The sequence below is a fragment of the Doryrhamphus excisus genome, chromosome 10, assembly GCF_030265055.1.
Source record: "Doryrhamphus excisus isolate RoL2022-K1 chromosome 10, RoL_Dexc_1.0, whole genome shotgun sequence".
Lineage (NCBI taxonomy): Eukaryota > Metazoa > Chordata > Actinopteri > Syngnathiformes > Syngnathidae > Doryrhamphus > Doryrhamphus excisus.
Genome location: NC_080475.1, coordinates 9,016,212 through 9,043,268, shown reverse-complemented (window position 1 = coordinate 9,043,268; position 27,057 = coordinate 9,016,212). Strand labels below are relative to the sequence as shown.

Sequence of the window (27,057 nt, the reverse complement as noted above, 5' to 3'; positions counted from 1 at the left end):
AGCTGAACTGAGTAACGGGTGCACGGCGGACGAGTGGTTAGCGCGCAAACCTCACAGCTAGGAGACCAGGGTTCGATTCCACCCTCGGCAATCTCTGTGTGGAGTTTGCATGTGCATGCATGGGTTTTCTCCAGGTGCTCCGGATATTCCAGGATTTCGTACTTTTGAGTTTTGTCTCAGATGAAACTTTAAAAACCTTCTGCAGACAAAAGCTGAGGGTAAAGTTTGAGCCCAGTGGTTCTCAAAACTGTGGTTCTGGTTTTTCAAGTCGGTTTCACTAGGTTAAATTTTTGAATTTATTTTGAATTTTTATTTTATTTATGATCTTTAGGCTGCGCGGTGAGTGAGTGGATGAGTGGTTTGCATGCAGGCCTCGCAGCTAGGAGACCCAAGTTCAATTCCACCCTCGGCCATCTCCCCGTGCGTGCGTGGGTGGGTTTTCTCCGGGTACTCCGGTTTCCTCCCACATTCCAAAAACATGCTAGGTTAATTAGCCACTCCAAATTGTCCATAGGTATGAATGTGAGTGTGAATGGTTGTTTGTCTATATGTGCCCCGCCTCTCGCCCGAAGACAGCTGGGATAGGCTCCAGCACCCCCATGACCCTTGTGAAGATAAGCGGTAGAAAATGAATGAATGTTCTCGGTGATGTTCTATGCTCGGTACATTGAGTGAACATCCAGCAGCAACACGTTTTTCTCCCGATCTCCCGACTGTGTGGCCAACACCTCAATTAGCGCATCACGTGTGTGTTTGAGCCCTTAAAACCTTTCAGGCCATGACTGTCAGGGTCATACCCGTCTCTTCGTGTTCTACCTCATACACACAATGAGTGCTGAGGCCACTAGTGGAATTATCAGTAATTATGACCTCATTAAATTTAACGTTGCTTCCATGTCATGTACTGTTAGCCTAACCTAGCATCTCAGAGGTATGAGGTTTCATGAGCGGTACCGGAGGGGCCTACAGTGTGGGTGCTTTCCATCCCAATATGGTCCTGTACTTCCTAATGAATGGGAAAAAACTGCATGGAGAAATCAATGTGTGCTACAATACTCACACATTAGGGGAAGCATTTCATAAAAATCCCGTCAGGATCGTGTGTCGCACCCATATGGCGATGTCCAGATAAATGCACCTGTTTCCTGGTGATAGCTGATGAAGTGGTCCAAGAAGCCATGTTGTTCACCATCTGTGTATGCAGACTCTCTCAGCACAGGCAGGTAAATGGAAACACTGCATTTCTATTTAGATAGCAGAGATTTGGTTTTATTGGAATTCTACTATGGACTTTTGGTAATGGTAATGGTAATGGTAATAATGGTAATGGTTTTATTTCATTTGAACATGCATCAGATTCCAATTGAGTGCATCCCATAATCAGTTCCCAGTTCCACATGTCCAAAAGGAGTAGGAAGAAGCAAAGCTTATTAAATCCTACCCCTCCATCTGGTACTTTTACAATCACTAACTGTTACATTTGTTCACTTCCTGCTTTCCTAATATAATTTAAGTTTTTTTATTTTATTTTCTTTTTTAAATTTTCATTATTTTTTAAATTTTTATTTTTTATTTTGGTATGGATCAGATCTGATCCATACCAAAATAATAAAAAAAAATAATAATGAAAATTTAAAAAAATTTCAATTGTAAATTTTTCAAAATTTACAATTGAGTGCATCCCATAATCAGTTCCCAGTTCCACATGTCCAAAAGGAGTAGGAAGAAGCAAAGCTTATTAAATCCTACCCCTCCATCTGGTACTTTTACAATCACTAACTGTTACATTTGTTCACTTCCTGCTTTCCTAATATAATTAAATTTTTAAAAAAATTTTATTAAAAAAAATATATATATAATTTTTTTATAATTTTTTTTAATTTTGGTATGGATCAGATTACAATCGAGTGCATCAAATAATCAGTTCCCAGTTCCACATGTCCAAAAGGAGTAGGAAGAAGCAAAGCTTATTAAATCCTACCCCTCCATCTGGTACTTTTACAATCAGTAACTGTTACATTTGTTCACTTCCTGCCTTCCATAATACAGTTTGTTTTTTTTTTGTTTTTGTTTTTTTAAATAATATACCATGTACCGAAGTACTGTTGTATCATTACTGACATACTCGCAAGTGTCTAGACGGAACATTACATTTTTTTTAACTGTTTACATGCAATTTTTAAAACAGGGCTTGTTTAAAAAAAATAATAATCACAATTACTCAAACACCACACTCAATTTGCACAAGTTTTTTTTTTATATTGCCCTTAATCACAGAAGAGTCTTAATGAGACACGCCTCGGCGTCCGTTAGCTTTAATGGCACATACAGCTGAGTGTCGTTGGCATAACAGTGAAAGATAACGTTATGTCGGAGAATGATGTTTCAGGGTAAAGTAAAGCAAGTAAATATTGACCAGAAGAGAGCCTAGCACTGAGCTAATGTTAGCCTACAACAGGGATTTCAATCTTGCGGAATCTTGCTTCTGGCGGCCCGCAACAGAGCCGTGATAGATTCAGTCAGTGTCGGTGTGTTTGGTGCCAATCTGGCGGTGCCAGTTTTCCATTTGATCGGAAAAGGCGTCAGCATAACCAGTAAGACTTCTGATTTTAGACATTCCGGGTTAGTCCATGTGACACTGTGGATTTTATTAGGAGTGGAACTTTCCTGTCCGCTGTGAAAGTCATTTGCATGGCCAGTTTGGAGGGAACTGATTTAACTCTAAGTGGGCACCAGGGTTAACCCAGGTGATTAATTTTAACCAGTTAACTTCAAAGTCGAAGATAATGATTTATTGCGTTGTCTTTAAGGCTGTACGGTGGACGAGTGTTTAGTGCGCAGGCCACACAGCGATTAGACTCGAGTTCGATTCCACCTTCGGCTATCTCTATGTGGAGTTTGCATGTTCTCTCCCTGTGTGTGGGTTTTTTTTCCGGGTACTCCGGTTTCCTCCCACATTCCAAAAACATGCTAGGTTAATTAGCCACACCAAATTGTCCATGGGTATGAATGTGAGTGTGAATGTGAATACTAAGGTACTACAGGATACTACCAAGGTACTACAGGGTAATACCAAGGTGATACAGAATAATGCCAAGGTGATACAGAATAATACCAAGGTACTACAGGATAATACCAAGGTAATACAGAATAATACCAAGGTAATACAGAATAATACCAAGGTACTACAGAATAATACCAAGGTAATACAGAATAATACCAAGGTACTACAGGATAATACCAAGGTACTACAGGATAATACCAAGGTAATACAGAATAATACCAAGGTACTACAGGATAATACCAAGGTAATACAGAATAATACCAAGGTACTACAGGATAATACCAAGGTAATACAGAATAATACCAAGGTAATACAGAATAATACCAAGGTACTACAGGATAATACCAAGGTAATACAGAATAATACCAAGGTAATACAGAATAATACCAAGGTACTACAGGATAATACCAAGGTAATACAGGATAATACCAAGGTACTACAGGATAATACCAAGGTACTACAGGATAATACCAAGGTACTACAGGATAATACCAAGGTACTACAGGATAATACCAAGGTACTACAGGATAATACCAAGGTAATACAGGATAATACCAAGGTAATACAGAATAATACCAAGGTACTACAGGATAATACCAAGGTACTACAGGATAATACCAAGGTACTACAGGATAATACCAAGGTAATACAGGATAATACCAAGGTAATACAGGTCGTTTGTCTATATGTGCCCTGTGATTGGCTGGCCACCAGTCCAGGGTGTACCCCAGCCTCTGGCCCGAAGACAGCTGGGATAGGCTCCAGCACCCCCATGACCCTTTTACCTAGCATGTTCAATTAACCTAGCATGTTTTTAGAATGTGGGAGGAAACCGGAGTACCCGGATATAAAACCCATGCATGCACGCATGGGGAGATGGCCCGAGGGTGGAATTGAACTCGGGTCTCCTAGCTGCGAGGCCTGTGTGCTAACCACTTAACCACCATGCAGCCTAAAGGTCAAATAAATTAAAAAATTTAAAAAAAAACGTAAACAGAGACATAACCTAGTGAAACCGACTTGAAAAACCAGAACCGCAGTTTTGAGAACCGCTGCGCTCAAAATTTACCCTCAGCTTTTGTCTGCGGAAGGTTTTTAAAGTTTCACCTGAGACGAAACTCAAAGTACGAAATCCTGAACGGATAAACATTTTAAGCTTTTTATGTGAAACACGGAAAAAGGAATTACATTTCCCAAACGTTGCAGCAATTCCAGCATCTTCCATCAGGATGGAGATAAAAGACGAGATAAAAGAGCTTAAGGAGAACCAAACACAAGCACTCGAAACGAACAGCAAAAAGAGATCTGAAGTGGTGTGTGCGAAGAAAGACGAGAACGTTTCAAGGATGAGCGTAAAAGCGAGTGGGAAGACAAGAGCGACCTGATCAGCTTTGGAGGAGAACAGCGGACCATCTCTTCCACTGAACATCTCTGTCTTCTCCACTCATTCATTCAAAGATACTCACTAATAATCTTGGTTATTTATTATAACAGCTGCAGTCACATGATTACCTTTTCTGTACGTTTTTCGCTACGTTTGTCTTTAACCCGACTGCTAAAAAATGCCGTTTTTCAGTTTTCCAACTCGGCAGTGACAGATGGCCAACAATGGATTCTATTTGCAGAGAAAATACAAAAAAAAAAAAAAAACACCATGACTGAGTCCTTGTGGCTCCGCTGAGCTAAATAGTCTTCTTTCATTAACAAGCTTCTTTGTTACGATGCAAACCACCGAGCTAATTGCTTATCTCAGTGTGCATGCTAGCTATTTCGACAAAGCTAAGCACTCTCGTCTTCGTCCCGCCCGAGCTGAACGATGTGTTCAAATCCGAGCCTGCGGTGGTTTAGGCAGTTGTGTCATATTTAATATTCAGATGTCTGGTATCGGTTGATAAGCAGTTCTGTTTTAGGAAACCAATGAATGAATGCGGAAGTTGGTCCGTACAGAAAGAGACCGATTTTACAATATAATAATGACAGACGGGGATGCACGGTGGTTGAGTGGTTAGCACGCAGACCTCACAGCTAGGAGACCTGAGTTCAATTCCACCCTCGGCCATCTCTGTATGGAGTTTGCATGTTCTCCCCGTGCATGCGTGGGTTTTCTCCGGGTACTCCGGTTTCCTCCCACATTCCAAAAAAACATGCTAGGTTAATTAGCCACTCCAAATTGTCCATAGGTATGAATGTGAGTGTGAATGGTTGTTTGTCTATATGTGCCCTGTGATTGGCTGGCCACCAGTCCAGGGTGGACCCCGCCTCTCGCTTGAAGACAGCACCCCCCACGACCCTCGTGAGGATAAGCGGCAGAAAATGAATGAATGTTCTCGGTGATGTTCTATGCTCGGTACATTTGGCTGAGTGAACATCCAGCAGCAACACGTTTTTCCCATGACTACTAGTTTACTAGCACCCTCGGCCATCTCTGTGTGGAGTTAACATGTTCTCCACGTGCATGCGTGGGTTTTCTGTTTTTTTTCCCACATTCCAAAAACATGCTAGGTTAATTAGCCACTCCAAATTGTCCATAGGTATGAATGTGAGTGTGAATGGTCGTTTGTCTATATGTGCCCTGTGATTGGCTGGCCACCAGTCCAGGTTGTACCCCGCCTCTCGCCTGAAGACAGCCGGGATAGGCTCCAGCACCCAATGATTGAATGAATGAATGTTCTATATACTCGGTACCTTTGGCTGAGTGAACATCCAGCAGCAACACATTTTTTCCCATGACTACTAGTTTACTAGCACCAGCATTCCCGCGACCCTTGGTGAGGATAAGCGGTATAAACTGAATGAATATTTGACCTTTAACTAGCTATCCCTGCTGGTGTGCGTCCATGTTATTTATGTTTGATTCCGTTCACTCCCACCAATAGAAAGTTTGTCTATTTGCCGTGAATAAACACGATTCTGCGTACATCTGGTACTGATAGTGTTTCTAACGACGAACAACAGCTGCAAGGTTTGTCTTCCAGCAGTGAGGGTATCGAATGAGGAAAGAATGACACATTCATGTGTCGGGTAAACTGGCGGAGTGGGGGGGGGGGGGGGATTTTCATTTGACCTGCCATGCCAATACAATAGTGTAACATATCGTTACAGTGCATGGAAAGTGTTCCTTCGGCATTTTTAGGAATAAGTCACAGTATCTTATCTTCCATCTTAGGAATGTTCCTTCAACATAAAGACTTGGACTTTCCCGTCTTAAATATTGTCCTTTTCGTGTCGAAGATATTCATTCACAAGCCAGACAGAACACGCTTTGACCCTGTACACCCCCACGGCTGTCATCACACCCCCCAGGCTAGGGGTGACCCATTCAAGCACCCAACCGGAAGGCCATCAACCCCCCCCCCCCCCCCCCCAGTGTACATTATAGCTATGACCTCAATAGGGCACCCTCTCTCAATGTAAGATCATCTATAATAGGGGTCTCAAACATGCGGCCCGCGGGCCAAATGTGGCCCGCAGGACACTAGTTTGAGGCCCCCGCCTTGATATGAAAGTTTAATGTTAAGTTTGATATGGATGCTGTATGGTATCATGTACCCAGAAAAAATTATTACGTTTGATTCATGTTCATGTTAAAGGTTAAATAACTGTTAATAGTTATCCTCCCTATCCGTGTGGAAGTGGTAAGTTTTTGGCAAATTTAAGTTGAAAGGAAATAACTTGAAGGCTACCGTTTAGGTGGCTAGCTCTCTAGTTAGCGAGTTAGCATGTGTCCCAAGACCCTGCAGTTGCACAATATGTTGTAAATAAAAAGAGTATAAATGTGACTATAGTCGTGTTTTGTCATGTCTACAGTGCTCTAATAATGCTTTGTTCATTTTAATCTGAAAAAATCATTTGTCTACCCACCAACTATATGCGGTTTCTTAAGTTTTTATTATTTGCTGTTTTATTATTATTATTATTATTATATTTATTTATTACTGATTGATTGATTTTCTTTATTCTTGATTTGTTTATTTATTTTAATGCATATATTCAACTAACACATATATATTCTTTCGGGCTATTTTTATAAGTGCGGGTTGAGGTTATTTTGAGAGTGTCAAGGTAAAAGTTTAAGTACAGTTAAGCAGTACAAAATACACAATATAGAAAAATATTATTATTAACAAAATAATATTATTCTTATTCTTATTATTAATATTATAATAGTATTAACAAAATCAACAGTTATATACAAATACAATATGCAGATAATATGAAACGAGATTAAATATATGACCAGTCTATACACTATGAGATCTTGCTGGTGAGTTAATATGAAGCATTATAGAAATACTTCACATAGAACTTAATATATTGCATTTATTGATATTATTTGACGTCGTAATCTAGGAGTTTATTCGCTGGAAGCCGTGCATATTAAAACAGATTTTCCTCGTCGGAGTTCGTAATGAACGACTCAACTGTTGGTGTCATCGTCCGTATTTTGGTGTCGTTGTTTGTTCCAGTTGGGACGAGAGCAGCTCCATAAGCAGCGGTTTGAGTGACGGCTCCGACAACCTGAGCTCTGAGGAGTTCATCACGAGCCCCACCCTCAACTCGCTTCCTTCCACTCCCGTCGGCTCCCGCAGAAATTCAGCCGTTGTGGTGAGTAACATGTACAGATGCTAATTTTAAATAAATTAACGCTTGAACCCACGGGTATACCTTATGCTTTGGGACTTAGGATCCGTTTCTGTGGATGTGTTTTTCTGCAATCGTGTGATATAGGTCACGCCTCCACAGCGTGGTTAATATAGCCGTGGAGGGATTTAAGAGGGGGCGTGGGGGGTACAGTGAGAGCGGGAATGAGTGTAACCATAGCAACAGTCCTGCAGGGATGCTGAGAGTGTGGGTCTTTGTCTTGTCTGCTACATGACGGACAGGTTTAGGACTCTAACGCATAGACGCCGGGCCATCTGCAGAGATCCGGGGTGTGACCCTACGCTATCCTGGCGCTGGAGTGATGACCAATCATCATCAAGCATCGTCATATATTATAATATATTATAAATAGCCTGTATATGATGCTTCTGTTTAGTGGTTTTTCTTTGTCGCACCTCGCCAAGCTAAGCGGCGGGGGGCGTGTAGCAGGAGGAACAATCTGGCAACAAGTGCGTCTGGCCAGGAGGTAAATTGGCAGAAGGTGTTACTCCCGCCAGTCAAAGGTGCGCTGTTATTCTTCGTTGTCTGTGATGATGACACATTCCCACGCATTGTAATCCACCCGTCCGTATTCTACCGCTGCGTGGGTGGCCGCTGCGTGGGTGGCCGGAGTCAATCAACATTAGCAACGATGTACGAAATATGACGATTTTTACTATATTTAATTAACAGACAGATAAATGACAGATGGCTGCGCGGCGGTTGAGTGGTTAAGCGCGCAGACCTCGCAGCTAGGAGACCCGAGTTCAATCCCACCCTCGGCCATCTCTGTGTGGAGTTTCCTCCCACATTCCAAAAAAAACATGCTAGGTTAATTAGCGACTCCAAATTGTCCATAGGTATGAATGAATGAGTGTGAATGGTTGTTTGTCTATATGTGCCCTGTGATTGGCTGGCCACCAGACCAGGGTGGACCCCGCCTCTCGCTTGAAGACAGCACCCCCCACGACCCTCGTGAGGATAAGCGGCAGAAAATGAATGAATGTTCTCGGGGATGTTCTATGCTCGGTACATTTGGCTGAGTGAACATCCAGCAGCAACACGTTTTTTCCCATGACTACTAGTTTACTAGCACCCTCGGCCATCTCTGTGTGGAGTTTCCTCCCACATTCCAAAAAAAAAACATGCTAGGTCAATTAGCGACTCCAAATTGTCCATAGGTATGAATGTGAGTGTGAATGGTTGTTTGTCTATATGTGCCCTGTGATTGGCTAGCCACCAACCCAGGGTGTACCCCGCCTCTCGCTTGAAGAGAGCTGGGATAGGCTCCAGCACCCCCCGCGACCCTCGTGAGGATAAGCGGCAGAAAATGAATGAATGTTCTCGGTGATGTTCTATGCTCGGTACATTTGGCTGAGTGAACATCCAGCAGCAACACGTTTTTCCCATGACTACTAGTTTACTAGCACCCTCGGCCATCTCTGTGTGGAGTTTACATGTTCTCCCCGTGCATGCATGGGTTTTCTCTGTTTTTTTTTCCCACATTCCAAAAACATGCTTAGGTTAATTAGCGACTCCAAATTGTCCATAGGTATGAATGTGAGTGTGAATGGTTGTTTGTCTATATATGTGCCCTGTGATTGGCTGGCGACCAGAATGAATGAATAAATGACAGAACAGGATTACCAAGACACACTTCCTTCTTCGTCGTCTGCGTGGGTGATGTAAGTGTGTTGGTCACGTAAACGATTCCTCAAAGTAGTAAAAAAAAAAAAAATTGAGGTACTTGAATTATTCGAATAATCATCGCAACCGTAGTATTCCGTTTATTTTCCAGTATACATTCAATGTAGCAAATTGAACATCTGAATTAAGATCCTTTATACATTATAAAGCTGTTTTTGTGATGTTCGGAGTGTCCCTGAATGCATCTCATATTCTTGTAATGAGAATAAGTGATGAACGGATTATAGAAGTGTATGAGTCGGAGATCCATAAAATAAATGTTGTTGCAACTTCTGTGAAAAAACTGTACTTCCGTCTGCCATCATAACACAAAGCCGTGCTTACTGTGGTGCTGATGGAATTAATTAAATCAATTAGTTACCGCACATACAGTGTCAGAGAAGCTATATAATTAGCAGTGGGGATGTGCAGAAGGATTGGCTATGGATTTCAGTAAAAAATAACAACAACAACATATGATCGGCATATGCCGATAAATGCCTTTTGGAAGCAATCACAATAGTCGACAATTCATGTCATGACAACACAAACATGAATGTGTATGTGTGCTATGTGACGTAGGGTTCCCGACACCGGAATTGAGCCCACTTTGAGAATCAACACTAGTCTGTAAAATGTCAATGGATTCTGTTTGACAGGCTACATCAATCAATGCCAGTGTGTTTGATCACTTCCTTGGCAAACCTATGAAACCTAGGAATTATCCTCGTAGCTTCTCATCTTGGGAATCCAAATTTTACATTTTTACATTTTTTGGGAATTACAAACTTTTTTGTAAATGCTTGACATTTGTTGATCCAGCGTCCATATTTTTAATTCTAGATGAGGACAGATGCCGAGAAAAGATCTCTGGTGGAAAGTGGACTGTCATGGGACAGCGGGAACACCAAACCCAGCCGTAAGAGTCTGGGCGGCAGCACCTACGACACAGGAAGCCTCAAATCGGAATCAGCCAATAAATGGAAAAAATCCAAGCCGCCAGCGGACGTTGTTGACGGAGAGAAGGGTGAACTGAAGAAACCCCAGACACCGAGCTACGGGAACGCGGCGAGGAAAGGAAGGAACCCGCCAGTGGGCGTCACCTCGCCCATCACGCACACGCCACAGAGCGGGATCAGAGTGGCAGGTTAGTTACACGAGATCCTGATTTGGATGGTTTCGCAACGTCAGGACACGGACCACGTTTGTCTTAAAGCTTAGTATTCTCTCCTCTCTGCCGGTTTCGCACCCACACATTGACAGACACGTTCTCTGTTTTTGCACCCACCCACAGCTGCAGCCCCCCAACCCCCGCCTTTTAGAGAGTGGTGCCATGTATCAAACGCCCATTGCCACCCACTCCCTTCCTGCCAGGAACGCCAACAAACACACACACACACTCTGAAAAACATTTTTTTTCCTTCCTTTTTATATCCCAGCTTTATTGTTGAACAGCGAGAGTTCGTAAATATAACTGGACATTGATTGGCGTGTGTGTGTGTGTGTGTGTGCACAATAGCGGAGATTGTGCAGCTCCTTTTCAGGCACGCCATCTGTGTGGTGTTTGTTACACACACACACACACACACGCCGTGGCAGCATCTATATAAACAGCCCCACTCTCTGTGGGACCGCCGCGTCATTCGATTACCAACTGTTGAAATGGCCGACAAAAGAGTGTTGAACTGAGTTGTTTTGCGTCGCGGTTCGAGGTTTGATGAAGTGAACGGCTGAGTGACGACATGATCTTTGCACGTGTGCCTCAGTTTGGCCGCAATAAAAGGCCAACTCCAATATGTGCAATTTAGCGCTTTAACCACTCAACCACCGTGTCTCCTACATTCATTCATTCATTTTCTACCGCATTTTCCTCACGAGGGTCGCGGGGGGTGCTGGAGCCTATCCCAGCTGTCTTATTCGGGCGAGAGGTGTGGTCCACTCTGGACTGGTGGCCAGCCAATCACAGGGCACATATAGACAAACAACCATTCACACTCACATTCATACCTATGGACAATTTGGAGTGGCTAATTAACCTAGCATGTTTTTGGAATGTGGGAGGAAACCGGAGAAAACCCACGCATGCACGGGGAGAACATGCAAACTCCACACAGAAATGGCCGAGGGTGGAATTGAACCCTGGTCTCCTAGCTGTGAGGTCTGTGCGCTAACCACTCGACCGCCGTGCAACCAAGTAGGATTCATTAATTTATTCATTTTCTACCGCTTTTCCTCACGAGGGTCACGGGGGGTGCTGGAGCCTATCCCAGTTGTCTTCGGGCGAGAGGCGGGGTACATCCTCCCCCTGGTGGCCAGCCAATCACAGGGCACATATAGACAAACAACCATTCACACTCACATTCATACCTATGGACAATTTGGAGTGGCTAACTAACCTAGCATGTTTTTGGAAGGTGGGAGGAAACCGGAGTACCCGGAGAAATCCGACGCATGCACGGGGAGAACATGCAAACTCCACACAGAGATGGCCGAGGGTGGGATTGAACTCGGGTCTCCTAGCTGCGAGGTCTGTGCGCTAACCACTCGACTGCCGTGCAACCAAGTAGGATTCATTAATTTATTCATTTTCTACTGCTTTTCCTCACGAGGGTCACGGGGGTGCTGGAGCCTATCCCAGCTGTCTTCGGGGTGAGAGGCGGGGTACACCCTGGACTGGTGGCCAGCCAATCACAGGGCACATATAGACAAACAACCATTCACACTCACATTCATACCTATAGACAATTTGGAGTCGCCCGGACAAAACCCACGCATGTACGGGAAGAACATGCAAACTCCACACAGAGATGGCCGAGGGTGGAATTGAACCCTGGTTTCCTAGCTGTGAGGTCTGCACGCTAACCACTCATCCACCGTGTCTCCTACATATGCTACTTTATTAAATTGTGTGGCCTAGTCCTAAAGTGTGAACTACACGACTTCACATATAAACCCAATTGTCGCATTTAAAAAAAATAACTTTATGCGCCATATTTGTATGGTTCCATTAACTGGGAAACGTGAGTGTGTTATTGGTGTCGGCACGGTGTGTATATGTGTCTTTTGCGGGTTTAAAAATACCCTTAAGTGACTCCAGATGGCCCACAGCTGCATGCCGGTGGGTCTTGGGTCTCCACTCAACAGCGGTTCTTTGACTGTGTTAATGACTTGTATATAAACCTCCAGATCAACTCCCGTTGGATGCAAATGAAAAGTGTGAGCATGGTGTGCTTCCGCGAATGCGGCCGCTGCTCCCGAGTTTGCTTTTATGGAATAAGACTTTTGGGGCGGTGTTGGCGTGGGCTTTTTGCGGCCGCGGACACGCTTTGCTAATGTGAACAGCAGTTTTCCACAGCCGTGACACGCCGACATACACATTACCGGGACGCCAGCTATTTTAGTCGCTCAGGATGGAAAAGAGGAATAAGCGCACGATAACGGATATGCTAACCTGAAGCTGGCTGTGAGTTGGTTTAGGCATCGTCTAGCGGGGCTTTAGTTTCGGTGTTCAGGTAAGATGTCACGGCTTTACTCACTTTTGTCTCTTTGTGTCTGTTGGAACAGTGAAGACAGACGGAAAGCCGTCGGATAAATCTCGGCTAGCGGTGAAAAACTCCAGTCTTCAGCGCTCCTCTTCCGACGCCGGGAAAGATCACCGGAATGGGACCGGTTCTTCTGAACAACGTAAACCGCCGTCAGGTCTTGCCAGGCCCTCGACTGGAGGAAACTTTGGTTTCAAAAAGCCCACACCAAATAATAGCAGTTCACACACTGCGAGCGCAGGCGGCAACATTCCCAAGACGTCCGGTATTCCGGTCAAACCGGGGACAGCTGGACGTAAGACGAGTCTTGACGTCTCCAACAGCGACCCGAGCGGGTTTTTGTCTCCGAATGCCAGGACATCGCTGCAGTACCGGTCTTTGCCACGCCCTGCCAAAACAAGCACCTTAACGCTGACCCGGCCCAGCTCAGCACGCCTGGTAAGCACCACCATGGACGGAGGCTCTGGGCTGGTCAAACCCTCGAACACGGGGCTTCAGACCCCGAGGCTCAAAGAACAGGCCGGACTCGGTTCAGGGTTGGGTAAGACGATCGGTCAGGGGATCCCAAGTCCTGTTAATCAAACGGACAGGGAGAAAGAGAAGGAGCGAGCCAAAGCTAAAGCTGTTGGGTCCGACTGCGGAGTTGGGTCCCTGAAGGGAACTGCTTCGGAGAACGGTGGGAGGCTGCATGGCCTGAGACCTCCCAGTGTGACGGGCACCGATTTGCTCTCCAACTCACACAGGTACAGGTACAGGTACACAAGTAAAGTACTGCTAAGACTTGAATTCATTGTTATTCTTCGTTGTCTACAGATTATCTGGAACCCGCAGCCTGACAAAACCTCCGTCTGTTGCCCAACTTGAAAAGTTGAACTCCAACAGCCTGGAAGTCGGCTCTCAGGACTCCATGCCTCCTAAGATTCCTCCTTACTCCAAACTTCAAGACCTGGCTAGCTCCACGAACCCCTGCCTTACGCCAAGCCCGGCCCCTTTGCTCAATATCAACACTTCAGGCTGCTTCTCGGGCTCAGGGATCGGGTTGGGGCCCCGGCAAGTCACGTCTCTCGGCGTTGACACGGGGAGAACCTCACCCTTGCTCTACCCCCGCCTGTCTGGGCTCCATCGCAGCATGGAGTCCCTGTCCTTACAGATGAGCGTAGCTCCAGAGCTGCAGGAGAGGAGCCGAGAGATGTTGATGAGAAGCGGGTGTGACGCCAGCGAGTCCAGGGACAAAGATCGGCACGAGGATCGAGGACCTCCTGCCAGCTGGAGGTCTGGAAGTAAAGTCTCCGACACGGACACAGACGGGTGAGACTAAACGAAGGCCAATGTGCAATGCATGAATAAATATTACACATTTTAATTATTCTGCAATGTACCTCCATCTAGAGGTCAGCTTTGGAACTGCATCCATTCATTCATCCATTCTTTTCTATGGTGCTTGTCCTCATTTGGGTATCGAGTTTGAATTAATTAGTAAAGGAAAATGAAGTAGATAATTTGTTGCTTTTCAAACAAAAATAATGAAGGTGTCAGGATTATAAACATGTTATTATGTTTGTGTCTTCCCTGCTTGAATAATACCTTTGTTAAATTCCCACAGTTCTCATCGGGACAGGAACACTCTACCAAAGAAAGGTTTAAGGTAAGCATATGAAATCAATTAATTGTTATGAAAAATATTGCAATATATGGCGTGTAAGCACATTTTTTTTCACCAAGTAAACACGACCTCTTATTATTATTATTATTCACCTGTGTAGTTTCAGCAGTGCCTCTCAGAGTGAGGACGAAGGGAAGGAGAAAGGAGAGAGGAGACACTCTCATAGTATTCTCACCATGACCGACACTCTGGCTCTTCCGATGCTGTCCTCGCCTTCCTCCCTGCCTCGCTCCTCCAAGACCAGCACAGGTGTGAACATCTGGATACATTCACTGACCACCACATTACAGCGTTACATGTTATTCCGGGTTTGATTCCCGCAGTCAAATAAAATAAAATGACTCACATCCTTGTTTGTTGCATTAGTAGTTCCGAGCCCGATTGGCGCACCTCCGAGGATGATTCGATCCAACAGCATCCCAACGCAGGAAGCCTCACTGGAGCTTTATGGGGGGTCTCCGCTGGGAAGCACGTTGTCGCTAACTGAGCATCCACGCAGCTTGGGAATGGTACGCTCCGGATCCTTCAGGGAAAAGGAGCCATATGATGAAGGTGAGGCAATTGAGGCTGTCAATCGATTGAAATATTAAATCACAGTTAATGGCTTCGTTTTCTAAGTTCACATACGTTTAGTCCTAATTAATCACAATTAATCGCAGATAGAAATATTTATCAGTAATAAAGTGGGATGTGATTCTCTGTAATAGTAATACTAAATAAACTAATAACAGATAAATTACAGTAGAATAAAAGGCTACCATTTAAAATACTACAACAAAATGTATAATAAATACTTCCAAGCTCATAATTTCTATCATTTCTCTGTTGTTTACTTTCATCTTATGTGTTCAGTGAATGGGTCTATTACTTCCTTGGCGTCCAACGCCTCGTCAAGCTACTCCTCGGTGAGTGCAAGCGCCATTCATTCCCAGGTAGCTACAGATCTACAGATTATTCTTCTTCTTCCTCTTCTTATCCTCTACCCCCTCTTGAGGATTTTCTTACTTTTCTTTAACGTCTGTAACTTTCTTTCGCTGCATCCGAAGTCAGAGGAAAGGATTCAGGGCGAGGTACGTGTTGTCTTTACTGCCCTGTACTGCATTTCACTATTCATCCCCTTTCATTTCCTAAACATCATTTATTACAAATATATTTATGTAACATGTTATTTAATATTATAATGCAGTGTACTCTTTTTTTTCCCCCTCCAGCAAATCCGTAAGCTAAGGAGAGAACTGGAGTCTTCCCAGGAGAAGGTGTCTAACCTGACAACACAGCTGACAGCAAACGTAAGCGCTATCAAAGTTACTGAATTATATATTTACTTTTATCTCATTTTTACAGTATCATAACAAACTTGTGTCTATACCTCATATGTCAGCTCGTATTATATATATAATTCCTTATCCATGCAGGAATTTAATACTTCCAAGCACACATAAACACACAGATGACATTCCTTTCTCCTTTAAGGAGCTCATTAATGCGGTGAAAATATTTAAGACATAGTTCAGTGATTAATCCAGAACATAATCCGGTTGTGATCTGTGCTTATGTTAAGGTCAAAGGCTGTATTATGAACCCTGTGGGACAAAACACAATAACATCAGTTGATGTGTGCTGTTATGGAGCCATGCATGATTATGTATGCTGCCATCATTAGAAGGAATGATCTTGTGGGGGTGTATTGGAGGAAGTACTGGTTGGTATTTCTGTAGTAATGGTTTATTTGGGCGTAATACGGGTCAGGACAGCATTTCTGTTCCGGTGAGCTCGGTAGTAAGGAGGCATTGTCCACATCCAGATTGAGTCTTCTTCCTGTGTGTGGTTTGTGTGATTTTCTATGAATAAGCACACAAAAACACTTATAAATACACTTATACACTCATATTATATATATAAATACTTATATATAAGCCTATAAGTGACGACAATGAAGCTAATCATAAGCGCGAAGCCTGCTACAATTCACATTAGTTAGCATCTAGTGGCGATGCTAACGAGGCTAACTAGCCAGCCGGTTAGCAACCAGCTTCGTGGTTAGATATAAACGCACACGGCACTATATAAAACCATAATATGGACCAAACAGCGTCTAACATTAAAACAAATGAGAAAAAAAGAACGTTACTCACGTTTATAGACGCACAGCAAAAGCTATTTATAGCATCCAACCGAGTCCGTGTGGCTACAACTCCCGAAGCTAAAACGGCTGCCGTGACACATTCAGGTGCCCGACCAGCGTAGTAATTCTGAGTCACGTTTTCATACATGTCAAGTTAACCTCGTTTTACATTTTAACGCATAAAAAGAATCACATTACATTTGTTTGTTGCATTAAGGCTTTTTGACTTTGTCGGGAAACTCTATTTCAACAAAATAAAAACAAAAAAAATAATTTTTACTACATTTTAAAATGGTGTGATTGAAATTATGACCACTGTATTGTTAGGGTCGGTTTCGACTCGGTTATAATAATATAACTATAAAGCAATATTTTGAAGCAATATTCTTAAAGCAATGACTATAAAGCAATATTTAACCAAGACATGCAAAGCAAATTTGATGGTAACTTATTGTTTTTAGTGTATTTTACAGCTGATTTAATACATGATACTTGTTATGAAAACATAACAGGTATCACCAAAGAGTATTTTGTACTATTTCAGTATACTGCAATGAGCTGAAACATCTAATTCCATTAACTCTTAACTTGAAGAGCACTTCTTGTTCCTGTGTAAATAATATTTCCCTTTTTGTTTTTCAAACAGGCAAACCTGGTTGCCGCCTTCGAGCAAAGTTTATCCATGATGACAACCCGCCTGCAGAGTCTGTCCTTAAGTCATGAACAGAAGGTACCCGACACACACAAGCATGAATTCCAGCTGCATTTCATCATGGAGTCGCCGCTGTGGAGTGATGTGACTTTGATGACAGGCTGTAAGAAGGAATGTGACTTAGGATGAGGGAAGCCCCCGGAGGGGATCAGGGAAAGAAAAACCTCCCTACGGCCTCAATCGGTCCGCGTGTGCACATCACATTCCGGCATTCTTCTCTCTCCATATTGCTTTTAATGTAAATAAAGCCGTCGGAGCTGCAGGGGCTGTCCGCTGTGTGTTTAAATCCGAGGAGTCTCTCGTGGTCTCTTCATGCCTTGCTGCTCCCACTGAAAGGCCCGTCTAGACCGCTCCAGAACTTGCTTTTGTCGGTGGTGCCGGTGCACTGACCTGTGCAAGCCCGGTCGGAGTACAGTCACTTGAACCTTGAGGAGTTGGACCAGATCCCGCTGTTTGGGGTGCCTTGTGGTTGACTTTAGCACACAATACGCACCTCTGTATGGAGCTCTGCTCTTTCTACTTTTGAAACGGTCACATTTTGACGATCCAATTTTTGTTCTACGACAAAGTATCAGACTTTTATCCTCCTGCAGAGATCCGCTGAGGAAAGTCAGACTCGATTGGAGTATATTCCATTATGTCATTGTATGGTCATATCATCTTGTACTTTGGTACGAGGTACATTATTTAAAAAAAAAAACAAAAAAAACCTTAAACTGTATTATGGAAAGCAGGAAGTGAACAAATGTACTGATTGATTGAATGTTACTGATTGTAAAAGTACCAGATGGAGGGGTAGGATTTAATAAGCTTTGCTTCTTCCTACTCCTTTTGGACATGTGGAACTGGGAACTGATTATGGGATGCACTCAATTGTAATCTAGTCTATACCAAAATAAAAAATAATAAAAAATAAAAATAAAAATAAAAAAAATAATAAAAACACTTAAATTATATTAGGAAAGCAGGAAGTGAACAAATGTAACAGTTACTGATTGTAAAAGTACCAGATGGAGGGGTAGGATTTAATAAGCTTTGCTTCTTCCTACTCCTTTTGGACATGTGGAACTGGGAACTGATTATGGGATGCACTCAATTGTAATCTAATCTATACCAAAAATAATAATAATAATACTAAAAATATAAAAAAAAAATTTTTTAAACATAAATTATATTAGGAAAGCAGGAAGTGAACAAATGTACCAGTTACTGATTGTAAAAGTACCAGATGGAGAGGTAGGATTTAATAAGCTTTGCTTCTTCCCACTCCTTTTCGACGTGTGGAACTGGGAACTGATTATGGGATGCACTCAATTGGAATCTGATGCATGTTCAAATGAAATTAAACCATTACCATTACCATTACCATTATAATTAATTCAAATGCATTTTAAGTTCTTCTTATTCATCCGTGTAGGACACTGAGCTGATGGAGCTGCGGGACACCATTGAATCCCTAAAGGCCCGGAACGAAGAAGCCCAGGCCGTCATACACGGAGCCTTAAACAACCAAGATAACATGAAAGGTTTTGAGAATTGAAATTCTGTCCCTTTTTTGCATTTTCTTGACTCTGCGTGTTGTTGTTGTTGCTCAGACGTTCGCATTCAACGTCAGAACTCGTGTGAAAGCATCTCCAGCCTCAACAGTCTGACCAGTATGTCCAGTGTGGGCAGCTTGAAGGAGCAGGATGCTAAGAAAAAGAAGAAAAAGAACTGGGTAAGATGGAATGGAGCTGATGAGATACACAGCTTTAATTGCTACTAACATTCTCTTTTTGTGTCTTTCTAGCTGAGAAGTTCCTTCAACAAGGCCTTCAGCATCAGGAAAGGCCCCAAAACCTACTCGGATATTGAGGAAATTGCTACTCCGGACTCTTCCGCTCCAAACTCACCAAAGATGCTTCATCAGGAAGTGGATCTTTGTGAGAACCTGCCCTCAGCTCTCAATACCTCCATTAAGTAAGAGTCTTATTCTAATCAATAGTCGGAATTCCAAATTAATTTTGGATCCTCATGGTTCTGCGTTCCTTCCAGGATCATGGAGACAGCAGAAGAGGGAAACGGTGATGAGAGGGCGGTATCAGACCTGCGCTCAGAGCTCTGGGAGAAGGAGCGAGAGCTTACAGACATCCGCCTGGAGGCTTTAAACTCCGCTCATCAGCTGGAGCAGCTCAGGGACGCCATGAACAACATGGAGGTCCGTTGCTCCTCAAAATAACCTTTTTTTAAAAAAAAAAAAAAAAAAAACATTTCTTTACATCCATTATCAAATCTGGTGTGTATTCCAGTCAACGGTGGAGAGCCTGAAAGCGGAGAATGACCATCTAAAAGTCGGAGGTCAGCTCCATTTCACAGGCTCCGGCCCCTCCTCTTCGACCTCGCAGCCATCGGGATTGGCCACCATCCTGGGACCTTCTCTGAGACAGCCCATGTCCCTCACCAAGTCCTTCAGCCTCAGTTTGAATGATTGTAAAGGATCAGGTAGGTGACAAACTAAAGGAGCTTCAAATTAATCTTCTAGCGTTGCAAAGATGGTTTGGTAATGGTAATGGTAATGGTAATGGTTTTATTTCATTTGAACATGCATCAGATTCCAATTGAGTGCATCCCATAATCAGTTCCCAGTTCCACATGTCCAAAAGGAGTAGGAAGAAGCAAAGCTTATTAAATCCTACCCCTCCATCTGGTACTTTTACAATCAGTAACTGTTACATTTGTTCACTTCCTGCTTTCCTAATATATGTTTTCATTGAATTAAATGAATTTTTATTTTATTTTATTTTATTTTTTTGTGAAAAATTAAAAAAAAAGCTAATCTTCTAGGAATTTATTTATTTAGAATTTAGAATTATCTAGAATTTATCTAGAATTAATATTACAAGCCATAAATTAATTCATAAATTTATCTAGAAAGAAAAAAAAAGGAATCTAATCTAATCTTCCAAAAATTACAACTTTATTTTGTTTTGTTTGTTTCTCATAGTATAGATTTATTTTATTTTATTTTATTTTTTTAGTGAAAAAAAAAAAAAAAGCTAATCTTCTCGGAATTTATTTATTTAGAATTTAGAATTATCTAGAATTTATCTAGAATTAATTTTACAAGCCATAAATTAATTCATAAATTTATCTAGAAAGAAGAAAAAAGGAATCTAATCTTCCGAAAATTACAGCTTTATTTTGTTTTGTTTGTTTCTCATAATATAGATTTATTTTATTTTTTCATTTTATTTTATTTTATTTTTAAATGTAAAAATGTAAAAAAAAATACATTTAAAATTTTTTTATTTTTATTTTTAATTGTATTTATTTTTTGTGTTAACTGTTAATATAGTGATATATATATGGTTAATATTGGCGATTGATTGATCATGTCTAACTCATTAACCTGGATTTTTATTCTATTTACTAATTCTTCAAATTATTTTTCATAAGATGTTGGTTGTATTTAATACAAAACATGACTTCACAGTATTTCTTCTCTTTTAGATGTTTCTCCAGGCAACATGTTGAGTGTATCTTCTCAGCTGGAGGAGGTGTGTGCACAAGTGCTGGTGTCCATCACAGATCCAGCGGAGGTAAACAACACACCTGTAGACCTGGTACAGTTTCCTGGTACATCAGCTAAGAAGTTGCACCCTCTGTGTCTCTTCAGCAGATGAAAGCCCAGCAGGACCACTACCTGGGCTCGGTTCTGGTTAGTGAGCGAATGGAGTGGGCTTATCTGGACTCCATTATCGCCAAGACATTCAGAGTATGTAGACGCAGGTTCCTGTGACCTCCAGCTTCCATGGCTTCTCCATTATGCTGATTTTCGGGATCTTTGTTGCACCAGGAGTACCTGACTCAAGTGGACCCGACAGCCAGCTTGGGTCTGTCCTGCGAGTCGCTACACATGTATCAGCTGACGCAGGGCGTGCAGAGGGTGATTGGAGGGGACAAACCTCAGATGTCGCCTTATCAGTGTCTCAGCGGAAGTGCGACCCGCATCTTTGTCACCTTGAAAGGTTAGCGGGTCAAATACTCCATCGTTACTTCCACCATGGGGGGTATTGTCTTATTTGTTGTGCAATGGATAGTTAAATGATGACCAAATTCAAGACAGAGGAGCTGTCGATGTTGAGGGTGAAAATGTTGATTATTTTGTTCCAATTAGAAAAAAAATCAAAAATTTTTTCATATTTTTTATTTTTTTTTTCATATTTTTTTCACATTTTTTTCATATTTTTTTTTAAATTTTCATAAATTCCGTTGACTTTGAGAAACTTTGTGGTGAACCAGGATTTGATGGAGTCTGGTGTCAGTTGGGTGTCATCAACACAGCACTGGAAGTAGACACTAAACCTGCAAATTTACGATGCCCCAGGATTGAACCCTGAGGCACACCTGTAGTGTACAGTGGAGAAGTCGGACTTGAAGGACAAAAAAAAAATCTGCTATATTCTCATTCAAACAGGATCCTGAACTGTATTTTATACAAATTACACTTTATTTAAACATATTTATGGTATTATAAATGTTTTTATTTATATTATGGTATTATGTTTATGTATCTTTTATACAGTGGTGAGCTATGATAGCATTTTAATTCTTAAAGGTTTTTATAGATTCTGATGTAATTGGTGTTACAAGGTGCTTACATTTTAAAATTTGCATTATTGACAGAATATTATTAACTTGACTCCAATGTTGTCACATCAATATTCATACATTAAGGGAAATTATGCTAAGTGTAGAATTTAGGGGTTTTATTTGGATAATGCTTTACAGATTTTATTTTTCTTGTTTTTATTATAAAAGCAATACAGTAAAGTCTCGTTATATCGATATTGTCGGGAGTCGGAAAAAATATCGATATATCCGATCCTGCGCCGAACTGCATTAAAAGTGGGCAATAATGCACTCGACATTGTTCTATAGTATAGTATTATAATAGTTTTTATACATTTATTTATTATAGTATTATCTATAGTATTGTTCTATAGTATAGAACAATGTCGAGCAGCTTAAATCAATCTTTGCTTAAGGATTTCAATACCAAAAAAGAACACAGCGAACGGCTGCTTCCAGTCCGATTCCCGCACTTCCTGGTTCACAGGTCATGCTCAACCCGCCCCACATAGCTGGCCAAACACATGCCTGCAACAAAAGAACCAACTGCGTTCGTGGTTTCTCTCGTGTGTATAGAATAAAAAATATATCTGAATACAACACAATTAAATACATGTATTTGTACGCTTGTGTCTTCGTTGGAATAGGTGTGTATGCTATGTCAGTTGGTTCTTTTGTCGCAGGCATGTGTTTGGCCAGCTATGTGGGGCTTGTTGAGCATGACCTGTGAACCAGGAAGTGCGGGAATCGGTGTGTGTGTGCTGCGCTCTGGTGGTGGAAGTGTGAAAAATAAAGTTGACTGGAAGCAGCCGTTCGCCGTGTTCTTTTTTTTTGGTATTGAAATCCTTAAGCAAAGATTGATTTAAGCTGCTTTTGTATCGATATAAGCGGACCAAATTGGCTGGCGGGAGATGAAAAGGGCATCGTAGTAACCGGATTATCATAATAACCAGGTATAGTACTAACAGAACTAATTATATCATAAAAGACTAGAAATTTGCCGGGAAATGAAAATAGTATCGTAATAAGCAGTAATTCGTTATAACCGATATCGATATAACGATACTTTACTGTATGTTTTAAGTGCTTTTCCCTCCACTTCCCTCTCTCATCAGGTCTCAGAGAACAAAGTGTGGACTCCCTGGTGTTCGAGACCCTTATTCCCAAGCCCATGATGCTGCACTATATAAGTCTGCTACTAAAACACAGACGTCTGATTCTCTCTGGTCCCAGCGGGACCGGGAAGACTTATTTGGCTCAGCGCTTGGCCCGCTACCTCCTGCAGCGCAGCCGCAACGATTCTCCGGAAGTGGATCATGAGCCCGAACTTATCGGTCGCGATGCCGCTGTCAACTTTAATATGCATCGTCAGTCTCAGAAGGTAGCATGTAAATATTTAAATATGCATCAACTGCTATAAATATTAAATTTTTGTTGGTAATTATCTGTTCCCGTAGGAGCTGCAGTCGTATCTTTCCAATGTAGCCAATCAGATTGACAGACAAAGCGGAGGTGAGCTGCCGCTGGTGGTCATCATCGACGATATCGGTGACGCAGGCGCCGTCACCGATCTCATCAACGGAGCGCTCACCTGCAAGTACCACAAATGGTGAGTCTCGATCTCGATCTCGATCTCGATCTCGATCGTTGTTACAGTTTTTCCCGATTGTTTAAACACATTTTCCGAAAGGATGCCTCATATTCTCAGAACTCAAATCCAAAAAATCACTCACACATTTCTGAAAACACCTCAATTCTCCTGCAAAATGAAACTTTACATCCAAAACAAAAATGGTGTTTTGTCTCCAAATGACGCACACAAACTACTATATGAACAAACATTTATATGAACCAGTTGAACACTAATGTGCTCACTGATGTGATTAAATAATATTCATCATGACTCGGGCCTTTTTGTGTTCAGTGTGACATTTCTAGCAAAATATTTTAGAATTGTTTTTTGGAGTTTTTTTTGTATTTTTTTTTTGACTCAGAACACAAAATTACACAGAAATGTATTTTTATTTTTCACAGAAAAACAATATACAAAGTGTTCATCACAGCCAACACAAAGTTCCACATGCAGCTCTGCAATACAGAGAGTAAATATTATAATATTATAATATTATAATATTATAATATTATAATATTATAATATTATAATATTATAATATTATAATATTATATAAATAAATAATATTATAATATAATATAGAATATTATAATATATAATAAATATTGTAAATACTGTGAAGGGATAAAAAGAAGGAATACATTTATTTATATAATATTATTTATTTATATAATATTATAATATTATATAAATAAATAATATTATATGAATAAATAATATTATAATATAAGATATAATATTATAATGTATAATAAATATACATTACATAAATACATTTCTCTAATAAACACTTTTTTACCGTCCTTCAGAACAGTCCACTGACAATACTGTAATACCGTAATACTGTACTCAGTACTGTGTTGAATTGCAGTACAACAATATCCTAATACTAGTAAGACTAAATTTCTTACTTGTTTTCATTTGGGAAAGTTTGTTCCAAAACAGAGAAACTCACCTGTTGTCGTTTTATGCTAAAGCTCTCATTGCTAACTGTTTACCCATGTGATGAGTCGGTGTGAATAATAGGAATATTAATTTTACTGTATTGATTGGCATTATGTTCTTTGTGAAAACAAGACGTTTACTTCATGAAAAATTGTGCCAAAACTCAGATAATTGTGTGTAGTGTTTTGAAAAAAAAAAAAAGTGTGTTGTAGATCTGCAGTGTGAGTGTAAAGCAGGAATTGTGCTTATAGTTTAGCGGACTTGGTTCATGGAGTTGGTTGCATTGGTTCTATGTTGTGGTCATCGGGTCTCAGGCATCACAAATTGTGTGTAAACAATCGAGAAAAAAATGTAAGATAGACAACTTGTAAGTTAAAAACAATAAAAATATCTTGCTGTTATAGTCCTTACATCATCGGAACCACCAACCAACCCGTGAAGATGTCATCCAACCACGGACTGCACCTCAGCTTCAGGTGAGCACCACCAAGTGACGACACCGTGAGAGTGAATTTGCAACACATCTAAAAATAACTTTTTTACTCTGGCATTCCCAGGATGGTGATATTCTCCAACAACGTGGAACCGGCTAACGGTTTCCTTCTGAGGTACCTGCACCGTAAAGTCGTGGAAGCCTACCAGAAGCGGGAGCATGACGCGGAGCAGCATCAAGCTCTCCTCTGCGTCCTGGACTGGGTCCCGCAGCTTTGGTACCACCTCCACACATTCCTGGAGAAACACAGCACTTCCGATTTCCTTATAGGTGAGAAATAGGAAATAATTTGGAGAAACGGAAAAGTTTCGCTGAGCTAACAGGAAGTGTCACTTCCATTAGGTCCTTGCTTCTTCTTGTCGTGTCCTGTGTCAGTGCCAGAGTTCAGGAAGTGGTTCATCGATCTGTGGAACCACTCGATCATACCGTATCTGCAGGAGGGAGCCAAGGACGGAATCAAGGTGAATACTACGGAAACAAGATGATCGGAATAGTTTAGTATTCCGACACGCTTTATTTACTCAGGTGCATGGTCAGAAATCAGCGTGGGAGGATCCGGTGGAGTGGGTGAGAGGGACCCTACCTTGGCCCGGCGCACAGCAGGACCAATCCAAACTCTTCCACCTACCTCCCCCGAGCATAAGTCTACTCAGCGAAGAGAAGAATCCCGCCAAAGACGTTCCTCCGCCCAGCACACTGGATTCCGATCCACTGGTGAGTGTCCTTTATCTCAAATGTGAAGTCCACACCATTAAAAAAAAAAAAAAAATAAAAAAAATAATTCACCGTTTCCGTTCATCCTGTCCTTGTTCAAAGATGATCATGCTTCTGAAGCTCCAGGAGTCAGCGAACAGCATCGAGTCGCCGGAGCGAGACGATCCAACTCTGCAAGCAACGCTATGAGAATAAAAAAAAATATACTTAAAAATGATCGGATCAGGCGGCACGGTGGTCTAGTGGTTAGCGCGCAGACCTCACGGCTAGGAGACCAGGGTTCAATTCCACCCTCCATGCGTGGGTTTTCTCCGGGTACTCCGGTTTCCTCCCACATTCCAAAAAAAACATGCTAGGTTAATTAGCGACTCCAAATTGTCCATAGGTATGAATGTGAGTGTGAATGGTTGTTTGTCTATATGTGCCCTGTGATTGGCTGGCCACCAGTCCAGGGTGGACCCTGCCTCTCGCCTGAAAACAGCTGGGATAGGCTCCAGCACCCCCCCTCCCGCGACCCTCGTGAGGAAAAGCGGTAGAAAATGAATGAATGAATACTTAAAAATGATTGGATCAGGGGCGGCACGGTGGTCTAGTGGTTAGCGCGCAGACCTCACGGCTAGGAGACCAGGGTTCAATTCCACCCTCCATGCGTGGGTTTTCTCCGGGTACTCCGGTTTCCTCCCACATTCCAAAAACATGCTAGGTTAATTAATTGACGACTCCAAATTGTCCATAGGTATGAATGTGAGTGTGAATGGTTGTTTGTCTATATGTGCCCTGTGATTGGCTGGCCACCAGTCCAGGGTGTACCCCGCCTCTCGCCCGAAGACAGCTGGGATGGGCTCCAGCACCCCTAGCGACCCTCGTGAGGAAAAGCGGTAGAAAATGAATGAATGAATACTTAAAAATGATCGGATCAGGCGGCACGGTGGTTAAAAATGATTGGATCAGGGGCGGCACGGTGGTCTAGTGGTTAGCGCGCAGACCTCACAGCTAGGAGACCAGGGTTCAATTCCACCCTCGGGCACCCTCTCTGTGTGGAGTTTGCATGTTCTCCCCGTGCATGCGTGGGTTTTCTCCGGGTACTCCGGTTTCCTCCCACATTCCAAAAACATGCTAGGTTAATTAGCGACTCCAAATTGTCCATAGGTATGAATGTGAGTGTGAATGGTTGTTTGTCTATATGTGCCCTGTGATTGGCTGGCGACCAGTCCAGGGTGTACCCCGC

The 27,057-nt window shown here is 42.1% G+C and overlaps 1 pseudogene; it reads left to right on the top strand.

Annotated features, from left to right (window-relative positions):
• Nucleotides 1–26,080, top strand: part of LOC131136625 (neuron navigator 1-like) — a 68,739-nt pseudogene extending 42,659 nt beyond the window's left edge.
• The last annotated feature ends 977 nt before the right edge of the window (nucleotides 26,081–27,057 follow it).